The sequence below is a fragment of the Hevea brasiliensis genome, chromosome 14 (genome assembly GCF_030052815.1).
Source record: "Hevea brasiliensis isolate MT/VB/25A 57/8 chromosome 14, ASM3005281v1, whole genome shotgun sequence".
NCBI lineage: Eukaryota > Viridiplantae > Streptophyta > Magnoliopsida > Malpighiales > Euphorbiaceae > Hevea > Hevea brasiliensis.
In genome coordinates this window covers 59,539,734-59,552,177 of record NC_079506.1, presented here as the reverse complement: position 1 = coordinate 59,552,177, position 12,444 = coordinate 59,539,734, and the positions used below count along the sequence as shown (strand labels likewise).

At 36.1% G+C, this 12,444-nt stretch overlaps 1 non-coding gene across 1 annotated transcript; it reads right to left on the bottom strand.

The window, feature by feature from the left end:
- Positions 1 to 10,873: 10,873 nt before the first annotated feature.
- Positions 10,874 to 10,980, bottom strand: LOC131173710 (small nucleolar RNA R71). Its single transcript, XR_009144023.1, has one exon. It is a non-coding gene; the product is annotated as a small nucleolar RNA R71 (small nucleolar RNA).
- Between the last annotated feature and the right edge of the window lie 1,464 nt (positions 10,981 to 12,444).

Sequence of the window (12,444 nt, the reverse complement as noted above, 5' to 3'; positions counted from 1 at the left end):
CCCACATTTTAATAATTTGAAGTTTACTTTTCTATTGTCCCGATTTATTTAAAAAATAGGTCACCAATATTTTTTAATTTTATTTTTAAGAAATAAAAGAGAATTTAAAAAGAATTAAATTGTGAGTAAGATACATAAAATACTTAGATCTAGTTGTTATGTCTATCATTGGCCTCATGTATCAAATTGTTATAATTGTCATTAGTTGATTTTTTTTACTAACCCAATAAAAAGAAAACTTTAATGCACAAGTATTTTAATAATTTCAATTTTTTTTTCTTGGCCTAGTTAAACAATATTTAATGAGTAAATATTTTAAATTTTAAAGAATTAGTTTTTATTGATCTAGCAAAACTGAAAAATTAGTGGGTCACATTTTTAAAATTTTCCTTTAAGTAATAAAAAATATTTTAAAAAGGATCAAATTTTGAGTCAATATACAAAACACCTACTTCTAAATGTTGCATCTATCTAACATCAAACTCGAGGGTTGAAAAAGAACCACAACCCTTTCAAAATTTTTATTTTTATTTTAGAGTACTTAAAATGTGGGCATGTTCTTAAAAGTCTTTGACATTTAGTCTCAAAAAAATCTTAACAAAAATTTAAAAAGGTTGATTTTTTTAATTAGACCAATTAAATAAAAAATTTAATGAGCTCATATTAAGCATATTTTTTTTTATTGGCCCAACTTAGTAAAAAATTTGGTCAACAATTTTTTTTAAATTTTCTTTTAAGTAATAAAAAAGAATTTAAAAAGCATTATACTGTGAGTGAGAAACATAAAACACATAAGTCTAGTTGTTATATCCATCATTAGACCCATACATCTAAATGTTATTGTCATGACCCGAACCAACGGGTCGGACCAACACTAGGACTTGGGTCGGCATAAATCTCCTAAGGTCCGTAGTAAGCCTTACTAATCCCACATCCATAATCAGGGCCCAAAATTGAGGCCTATCATGCAAATAAAATAAGATAAAATATTATATTATATTTTTATTCGGGTCAACCCAACTCTATAATTATTCAAATCTAAAGCCAAGGGAGCCCAGCTCAACCCTGAATCAATAAATTATAAACTATATAAATATCATAAAAATTTCATTTATTAATATAAAAAACTTAAATTAATATAGTCTCCAATAAAGCCCATGCTACTGCTAACACATGCGGAGTTCTAGATTTCAAAATTTGAAAATAATAAAACAAATAAATAACTGATGTTAAACCTGCGAGGAAGAAAGAAGGTTACTCTGAAAAAGAATTCCTCTTGTAGCCTGAAAAAATGGTGAACAGGAGTGAGCGTTCGACTCAAGAAGTAAATATTTATTTTACATATAATTTTTATAACTATCAAATTCTAATGCATCCTTGGAAATAAAATGCATCATTTTCATACAAGTCAAACAAATCATATTAAGTCACATCAAAGATAATCTGGGTCACTCATGCACCCGTATCAAATCCATACTCACACATACATATATGGGGAGCTAATCCCCCTACCCAGTTCTCTTAATCCAAGGCCTGCCAGCGAGATCAACTCGAGCTAGATTTTCGCTAAATAATCCATATGTGAGGGCCAGCGAGATCAACTCAAAGCCGTGCCTACCACAACTCAAAGCCGTGCCTACCCTAACTCAAAGCCGTGCCTACCCCGACTTATCCATAACAAGGATCGGGTCCTAGCGAGTCAAGCCCTAGTTGTTTCTACTCATCCTACCCATATCCATATACTCTACATATATACCAACTCACACACACAGCTCTAGATTATCAAAACACATCAACCAAAGTAATACATCAAGTATAAATGCAAAACATGGCATGTCTAATATTTAACTACATAAATATAAGTGATGCATGAGCATTCCAGAAATATAATAATATTAAAATTGTAAATAAAATAAATATCTACTCACAACACTTTTACAAGCTACTGCGGTGACTGGGTGGAGGAAGAAGGCCGTCCCGACTCACTTAAATAATATATCAAAATTTATTAATAAACAACTTGAAACAAAGCTGTAGAGAATAAAAAAATAGCCCTAAGGTTTTGCTGAAAATCTGGCAGAGTTTTTCCTATACCTAGGAGCTATCCCTCCTACAAAAAAGTTCAAATAACACTTCTAATTTCTAAATTTCCCGAAATCACAACTCATCAATAACATATGTCCCCTCCTGGGCCCTCCAACTCAGGCAAATCTCACATAATCTAACAATTTAATTATAAGGCTTAAAATAGATATTTTACAAAAGTCATTCTAGCTAGCTCCAAATATTCTAAAATTTTGTTCCGCAGTCCTTAGCAATATTATAGAGGTAACGCAAAAGGAATTATAATTTTCTAGCTACCTATAAATATTTTATGGAATTTTATTCTAAACCAAACACTATAAAATTAAAGAAACTTAGAGTTTGCGTTTACCTATGCCAATTCTGACACTTGGAATGCGTTTGGGGCATCTGAAAATGGTGGGGTAACATATAACTTTAATTCGGTTTCGAAGTGATTCCGACAGCTTATCTGCTTGGCCTGAAATTGCAGATCCGGGCGACGGTCGAATTGCGACGAAATGAAAGTGCCTACGCACAGCCCATAATATTATGGGTTAGAATAAATTATTTATATTTACATATAAAATAATTATTTGAAAATTAGGGGTGTTACATTCTCCCCCTCCCCCTCCTTACAGAAAATTCGTCCTCGAATTTTACACAAGGTAGAATAAAGAATTACAAGATTACACAGTGGACAAGTATGGGTACTTATTGCGCATGTCCTGCTCTAAATCCTAGGTACACTCTTCTACCAATTGGCTCCTCCACAAAACCTTAACCATATGGATTTGTTTTGACCATAGCTGCTTCATCTGAAAGTCAATTATGACTACTGGCTGCTCCTCGAAGGTTAGGTTTTTCTTCAACTCCAATGTATCGGGTTGTAACACATGGGAAGGATCAGGTATGCACTTCTTAAGCACGAAAATGTGGAACAATGGGTGGACGTGAGAAAAGCTTAGTGGTAACTCCAACCGATAAGCCTCTGCTTAAACTCTATCAGTAATCTCAAAAGGCCCTAATGTATCAGGATGCGAGCTTGCCTTTCTTCCCAAATCTCATAACTCTCTTCATTGGAGAGACCTTTAGGAGTACATAATCGCCCACTGTAAACTCTAAATCCTTTCGCCTAGGATCTACATAGCTCTTTTGTCTGCTGTAGTGTCCTAGCTATCATCGTCATTTCATAGCAAAACTCGTACCTCAAACCACTCTTTAATCTTTTTATGACATCTTCAATACTCACTATACCTCCACTGCACTTGACTTGATAACTCATAACTTCAATCAACTTTGGTGCTTACCTCTCCTTCATTGTGTCTTAACGTATCTCTTAGTGACTTCAGTCCCTATTCTTCTGTTTCAACAATCTCTACTTCCCAAAGACATAACTTATGTTCCTTATCCTATGGTATCCTATGAGATGCTTTCTTGTAGCACCTATCATAGGCATCTGATTCGCAATTTCTACTTGTTCTATGACCTTAATGGTGAATACCTATGCATCTTCTCACTCCCATGATACTTCGAATTTCCAACCTCCTTTTTGTCATTACTAAGGTCCTTAGACCAACTCCTATCCATCTTATGCAACTAGTCATGTAGAGTTCCATTGAAATGCCAAGTGTGCCTACACTAGCTATGCTTCTTCTGCACTCTGATATGGTATCCTGCAGCACTAGCCTTTGTTCCCCTTTATTATCAATCTCTGTGGTGTAAGGATGTGACTCGTATTGTTTGTTTTACAACGTCTCATGAAAGACTCTTTTGAAACAACTACTTTTGCATGTACCTTATCCAAGATCATTGCTAATTCTGTTGGCCATTGAAGCTTTAGCTAGATCCTCCCATACTAAAAACATTTTTACCTTCCTAATTCCATGATACTGCAAGCTTCTAACTTATTTTGTGTCACTAAAGAGTTCCTTGTAACAATTCCTACCTATCTTAGGTAATTATTTATGTAGAGTTTCACCCAGTCAACACTACTTATCATAGCTTACTTATTTCCTGAAAAGAGAGTTCCTTAACTTCTACTTGAAACTTCTTACTATCTGACATGCTTGTGGACACATTGGTACTTAAATCGAGGCTCTATTATTCGTTTAGTTTATCATCTCACCATAACTTATTTTAAACATCTCTTAGTGTGTCCTTAGCATACTTGTTCCTTCTTATTCTCATTATTGTAACCAACTCTACCAAGTTTTTCTCCTATCTTTTAGATCTTATCCACTTCCTTTTTCTGTTTCTGTTATTGTTGATATCTTTCCAACCTACTGTACTTATTCTTTTCCTTTGTCCTCTTTCATTCTTATACTTTTTCCTTCAACGATGTCCATCCCACCATTAATTTTAACCTTCCTTTTATTTCTTAGTCCTATCTTGATTACCAGTTCCATTACTTCTGGAATTCTAAACTTACGATTGGCTCCTACTAGCACTTATTTCACATTATTTAATACTTGTAATTGACCATAGAAAATTCTTCTTGTACCTCCTTCCTAGCTTGACCATTAGAATATTACCATTCCCTACTACCCTTAGTAGGAAATTACTCATCCTGGTTATATAGTAGCCCCAGAAATAATAAGTTCCATATGAACTAACATAGCTGTAGGAAATGTGTGCTCTGCCTTAATTCCAAACAAGATACTTCACATGGTCATTCTCCCTAATATAACCATATGTACTGCCCACAGCTTTCCAAACTTCAGCCTTAAATTTATCCATCAGTAACAATTTCATCCACTAAAACTTATCCACATCTAGCACTTCCTCCAGCTTATAGTTCAGAAGGGTTGCAAGCCCTAGTAACTAACTCGTTTTAACTCCTGTCACCATCATTTTCTTTTAAGAAGAATGTGTACAGACTGGTGCCTATCAGGTTCTTAAATACTAGGTCATCTCAACATTATTTCCCTTGCTTATGTAGACTTTCAGAGCCAAAAGTACGATCTAAACTTGAAGAGAAATAGAAATCTTCTCCTACTGACATCAACACACTATTCATATCTCATGGTCTTCTCCTTGAAATTTCTTCATCTCTTTCTATAAGATATCAATTACAACAATCCTGCTATTGTACCACCAATTTACCTGACATATCATCTTAAGATTTTCTATCTTCACTTGTACTCCATTTCTACCTTTTTATGCATACCTTAACTCTTTTGCATCCCTATATTTTACTGTATTCAAGAAGATGTCTCTCACTAATAGACTCTTTCAAAATAGATTCCAATTATGCTTACTGCCATAACTCTCATCCTTGTGCTTCTCAGTGACTTGTGACTGCCACTCATACATACTCTTCCCGCTCTATCTCTTACTATCATTCTGTCACTTATTTTCATTCATGTTTCCTTATGAAAGGACCCTATTGGTCATACTAAAAATGTTCATCTAACCCTTAATCACAGACCTTATAATTGCTATCTCACCATCTCTACTTGTGACCTAAGTCTATATGCCATTTTCCACCATCCCTTTTACTCGTTATGCCTATTTGAACCATCAGGTTTCCTTTGATTTAACCTACTACTTATTAATTCACTCCTTCGCCTGATAAGATAATTCAAGATACCATTGTACATCCTATAACTTTTACTTGCGCTGGTTGTATTCCTTAACTAACTTTCCTCACACTGTTAGAAATTTAAATGGATTTTATCCCATTGCTACCTACTTCATTCTAGGAATAGGAATAGACAGAGTTTGATCCCTATCCTGCAACTTTGAACTCCATGTTTTGGCTTTTGATATTGCCCAAACTATGACCTACTCTAAGTCCTGCACTTCTGGATTTCATATCTTAGTAACTATCCTCACTCATATAATCTCGTTTTGGGCTTTCTATTATTGCTTTTTAGTTCATTCTATTTACCTTGTTTAGGATAGCAATTTATGTACTTTATATCTCACTTGGATCTTCCTAATCTTGTCTTATTCTTGGTTATTTGATTTTCTCTTTAGTTAATCTCTTTTATGTTACCGAAAATAGAGCTTTGATTACTTTATTCCCTAGCTCCATTCTTCTTTTTGACTTGATAGCTACACTAGATAACTGTACCTTTCAATGCTTCTGCTAGGTCATCTTCACCTTTGTACGACTCAAAATTGGTCTTTCGACCGCTCTAATTAGCACTTTCACTGGTATTAGTTTACTTCTCTATTACATCAAAACCAATTATTTTATCCTTCCCTTATGCACTTCCTCTATATATATTTACATATTTCGTGATTTATCTATTCTAACCTTTGTCCTTATCCTTTATTTTAGTCAAAGCATACTTTTGTCATGTGCAATAAGAAGTTAAGGATAAATTCAGGGAGTAGTAACCATGCATTCACTATGTGATCTCCATTTCTCTCCTTTAGTCCAAATGCTATTCCCCACTACCTTAAGGAGGAGATCTGCAAGGATGCTACTTCCCAATATCCACTCAATTAGCCAAAACTTAAGATACTAGGTACCATCACCTGTCATTCTATTCACAAAACTTTCATCCACTGATCTAATCACTTATGGTTCTTACAGTGAATCTTATACCCTCTCCAAGAAACTCGAACCAATAATTCTTTACCATACTTTACAGTCCCATTTGGGACACTGTTCTGTAGGTCACCATCAATAGTAGTAACTTTCTGTCTCTCCTAAAAGGATAAGATCATACCTTACATAACAACTGACTGCCATCGAGGTACCTCATCTGCCACTTTGCCACAACCATACTGCAAACCCCTTAAAGCGCATTTCATAGACTATAAACATTATTCGTAGCATCTGATCTTCTTTTAGGGAAGCAAAATCATACTCCATACCTTGTTTACCGCATAAAGAAGATGTTATTTTTACTTAGGCACAACGTTCTATACCAATTCTGTTCAAAACCCTTTCTCGGAGACTAGATGATTTCACTCTATAAGTGCTACCCATCACTTATGACTATACTGAAATCTCTAATCTTATGACAACTCTTGATGTAACTCTCACCTAGGCTAGGGTAATCGAGTCATTGACTTTAGTTACCACCCACTATAACTTTTGATGTTCTAGCTCAAAGTTTTTAAACCGCAAATTAGGAGTTTCAACTATTTTACAGAAATAGAACTCTATTCTGGCATAACTATACCAAAATAGAGACTGTCTGCAAACATCCTCGTCATGAGCACCATGGGGAAGCACGTAGCTCTACACAATAATCCCATGTCGGTACTATAATCTGTAGCTTACAGCACAAACATTGAGAATATTGCATAGTTATTACGGTACATCCCAACAAATTTGATTTCCCACTCTTTTATTTATCTTGACTCCACTGATACCATGAACTTACTTTGACTGGCTATTCACTGATGACTGCTCGCAATGATATCCTCACTCCTATTTAGGGTAGCTATACTGCCAAAAATCACCTTTAGGTCCTCGTGCCTTGCACTAGATAGGCACACCACTTAGACCCATACTGATAGAAACATAGTATTTCTTGGAGTACGTATTTCCATGGTAGACCTTAACACATCTGCTAAATCTATTTCACATCACCATGTACTTCACAAAACTGAGGTGTTAAACTGAAGCACTCTTATACTACTTGAGGAATAATGCAGAATCTAGAAGCAAGGAATTACAGAAGAAGATGAAACAAAATCCTATACTCCACATGTGATAACTCTAGGTGCACACTTTCCCATATATCTAAAGCCTAAGCTCTGATACCATAATTATAATGACCCGAACCCACAGGCCAGACTGACACTAGGACCTGGGCTGGTATAAAGTCCTCGAGAGCCGTAGTAAGCCTTACTAGTCCCACATCCATAATCAGGGCCCAAAATTGAGGCTCATCATGTAAATAAAATAAGATAAAATATTATATTATATTTTTATTCGGGTCAACCCAACTAGATAACTGTTAAAATCTAAAGCCAAGGGAGCCCAGCTCAACCCTGAATCAATCAATTATAAACTATATAAATATCATAAAAATTTCATTTATTAATATAAAAAACTTAAATTAATATAGTCTTCAACAAAGCCTATGCTAATGCTAATATATGTGGAGTTTCAAATTTCAAATTTTGAAAATAATAAAACAAATAAATAACTGATGTTAAACCTGCGAGGAAGCAAGCAGGTTGCTCTGAAAAAGAATTCCTCATGTAGCCTGGAAAAATGGTGAACAGGAGTGAGCGTTCAACTCAGAGAGTAAATATTTATTTTGCATACAATTTCTATAACTATCTAATTCTAATGCATCATTGGAAATGAAATGCATCATTTTCATACAAGTCAAACAAATCATATTAAGTCACATCAAAGATAATCTGGAGCACTCACACACCTGTGTCAAATCCATACTCACACATACATATATGGGGAGCTGATCCCTCTACCCAGCTCTCTTAATCCAAGGCCTACTAGCAAGATCAACTAGAGCTAGACTTTCACTTAATAATCCATATGCAAGGGCCAGCGAGATCAACTCAAACCCATGCCTACCCCAACTTATCCATAATAAGGATTGGGTCCCAGCTAGTTGATACACTTGAATTATATAGATGTTTTTAAGCACATTTGTGTACTATCTTATGGCATTTAGGTAAGTAATATCATACATAGTAGTTAATTTCATTAGTTTTTGTAATTTTTATTATCAAGCTCTTAATTCCACATTTTCTGCATCATCTCAGGTGTTTTGGTGAAGTCACAGAGCATAGGAGTGCAAAGGGAAGCTTGGAGAGGTCAAAAGACTCAGAATTGCTGCTGATACAAAGTACACAGGTCGTGTAAGCAAAGCCACAGACCCGTGTAACTTTCTGCCAGAAGAAAGCTAGAGAGCCAATGAAGAAACAAAAGTACACAGTTCATGTAATTAGACCTGTGTAATCTGCAGGAACCCGTGTAAGTCTCTGTCGGGCACAAGCTTGAAGAATTTTCTGAGAACAAAAGTATACGGCCCTTGTAACCAGGCCTGTGTAGCCAACATAGACCCATGTAAGTCTCTATGCCAATGCAAGACTCCACCATTCCGCTCCAGTAAGTTACACGGCCCAGGGCCGTGTACCATGCGGTAGCCAGTTTTCTAACCCGAATTCTCGCTCTTGTTTGCTGATTCAAATCAGACTCCTAAAGCTTTTTAGACTCAAAATGACCTAACCCTAGAATAGCCATTATAAATAGAAGTAGAAAACATCCAAGAAGCAATCTTTTTACAGCACTTTTTAGGAGTTTCAAAGAGGATTCGCCTTTGCACTCTTACCAGCCATCTTGAGGAGAAGAATATCAGTGTCAAGAGGAGTTTTTCAGCCGAAGTTCTACAAGATCAAAGCTGCAAGCCCTCTTCGGTTCTTTCATTCCATTTCCTTAAATGAATTTTTATTGTTTTATTTCTTCTAGACGATTTCTTTTTACTGTCTTTACTTTTTTATCATGATGTTTGCTGAACTCACCATAAGTGAGTAGTTTTCATATTATGGAATTGGGAAAGTAATGCTTGTAATCATTTTTATGGATAAACATTAAGTTTTATTTATTGGATTTGAGATTTGTTCTTTGATTTAATTTCTTGTGATCTTAATGCATGCTATGTGTTGGTACCCACTTAGTATTGTTATAGATATTAATTGAAGGACTGAAAGGTGAAGATTAATATTAGAAAATCAAGATTTTCAACCTAGGAGTTCTGACCTAGATATAGGCTGATACCTTTGTGGAATTTCAAAATTGGTCAAAGACCTTAAAGGGTTTTAATTAATTTGATCGCCACGAAAGTTGGGTTTAAGTTAATTAAAATGCACCATAGGTGCCTTGAGAGAGGACTTAGGATACCTTAAGACTAATTTCCATCAAGGCAAACAATTCTCAATCCAGTAAATAAACAAGATAACATCCATAGTAAGATTCAAATGTGAAATCTTAATTCCGAAATTGTTCAAAATAGATTGTTTCGTTTTAAGTTTATCATTCTAGTGTTTAAAATAAACAACCTTCATTCCCTCAGTATTCGATAGCCTAAATAGTCAAAATTACTGTGTAGATTGATACTTACTAATCAAATTCCTAGTGGAAACGATACTTTACTCATCACTTTATTACTTGTTAGCGATCCATGCACTTGCGGGATTGTAAAACTAGCAAAACAAGTTTTTGGCGCCATTGCTGAGGAGTTTAGCTTTAGTAATATCGAGCGATAGGCAATTTAGCTGATTTAGGCAATTATATTTATTATCTAATTTTATTTGATTTGTTTTATTTCTTTTCTTTTCTCTTAGGTGCCTAACCTGGTATATGACCAGAACAAGGCCAGAAGAAGAAATCTTGGACTGTGATCCAGAGACAGACAGAACTCTGAGAGCCATAAGGAGGGAAACGAAACACCAAGAACACGATTAAGAAGATCCTGAAATTCCAACCATGGCCGATAATAATGATAGGCCAAGACTTTTGAGAGACTACGGAGCTCCATCTGTCCAAGGATTTCATCCTAGTGTTACAAGACCCATAGTGGAAGCTAACAACTTTGAGTTAAAACCAGCATGGCTTCAAATGATTCAACAAACCCAGTTTAGAGGTTCACCAATAGAAGATCCACACTATCACCTCCAGTGCTTTCTTGCCCTATGTGACACATTCAAGATGAATGGACTTTCTGATCAAGCCATAAAACTCAGAGCATTCCCATTCTCCCTTCGAGACAGAGCAAGGAAGTGGTTACTTTCTCAACCAGCTAGAACGTTCACCATTTGTGAAAACCTCTCACAAGCTTTTCTAGCAAGGTACTTCCCACCTGCAAAGACTGCAAGATTGAGGCTTGAGCTCAACACCTTCAGACAAAAGGAAGGTGAATCACTCTATGATGCATGGGAAAGATATAAGGACCTGCAGAGGGAATGTCCACACCGTGGCATAGAGGATTGGCTACTAGTGCAAAATTTCTATAATGGGTTACTACCCTCTACAAGGAGCACAGTAGATTCGGTTGTAGAAGGTGACCTAATGGAGAAAACAGTGACACAAGCACTTGAACCTCTAGAGAGGGTTGTATATCATAATTATGAGTGGTCAAATGACAGAGGAAGTGCAAGGAGAATAGCAGGGGTCCTGGAAGTGGACGCCCTAAGCATGATAAGTGCTCAATTGGATTAGTTCACAAGGAGGCTTGATAAAATGCAAGCCAATGCTATAGGGATGAACAGTCAACATGAGGACAGCTATGGAGGAGGATACATGAGTTTAGAATATAACAGTTTCAATGAACCCTCCATAGAATAGATGAACTATGTGAATAATGGAGGAAACTTCAACCGGAGGAAACTTCAACTAGAGGCAGCCCAACAATCCATATTCAAACACTTATAACCCTGGATGGAGGAACCACCCAAATTTCTCATGGTCCAATCAGCAGAATCAGCCAATAAACAAACAATAGGGGTCAAAACCACCAGCACCCCTTAGATTTCAGAACAAAGGCCAAAACTTTGCACAGCCACCACCGCCTCCTCAACTTCAGTAACCTGAACCGAAGATGACCATGGAATCCATGATGGAAGTTTTCCTAGCAGCTCAACAATAATAGAATGAATTGATTAAACAGTTGACTTTCAGAATTGACCAACTTGCTACCCATAACAAGATGCTAGAAAATCAAATTGCTCAGCAAGTAAGTTCTTCAAGTAAAGCTGCTGGTAAACTGCCTAATCAACCAGAGATGAACCCAAGGGAGCATTATAAGGCAGTTACATTGAGGAGTGGGAGAACACTAGTACAACTAGAGGAAGAACCGACTGAGGAAACCTCAGAAAAATCTAAAAGCCAAGCAGAGAAAAAGGAGGAAGAAGCCAACAAAGATCAGGAAGAGGAAACAGGGAAGAAAAAGAAGTTACCAGAGCCATACCAGCCACCCTTACCTTTTCCTCAGAGATTTCAGAAAGCCAAATTGGACAAGCAGTTTAGGAAGTTTTTAAAGGTTTTATAGAAACTTTATATCAACATTCCCTTCACTGAAGCACTCTCTCAAATGACATCCTATGCCAAATTTCTTAAGGAAATTCTATCAAAGAAAAGAAAATTGGAAGACTATGAGACAGTTGCTCTAACAGAGGAATGCAGTGCCATATTGCAAAACAAATTGCCTTTAAAGTTGAAAGATCCAAGGAGCTTCTCCATACCCTGCCTCATTGGCAACAAGAAAATAGACAAAGCCCTTTGCGATCTTGGGGCAAGTATCTTGGGGAAAGTGTGAGTTTAATGCCTCTATCAATATGAAAAAAGCTGGAGATCGAAGAAATAAAGCCCACGACAATTTCACTGCAATTGGCTGATCGATCTGTTAAATATCCTGTGGGCATACTTGAGAACATCCCCATCAAAGT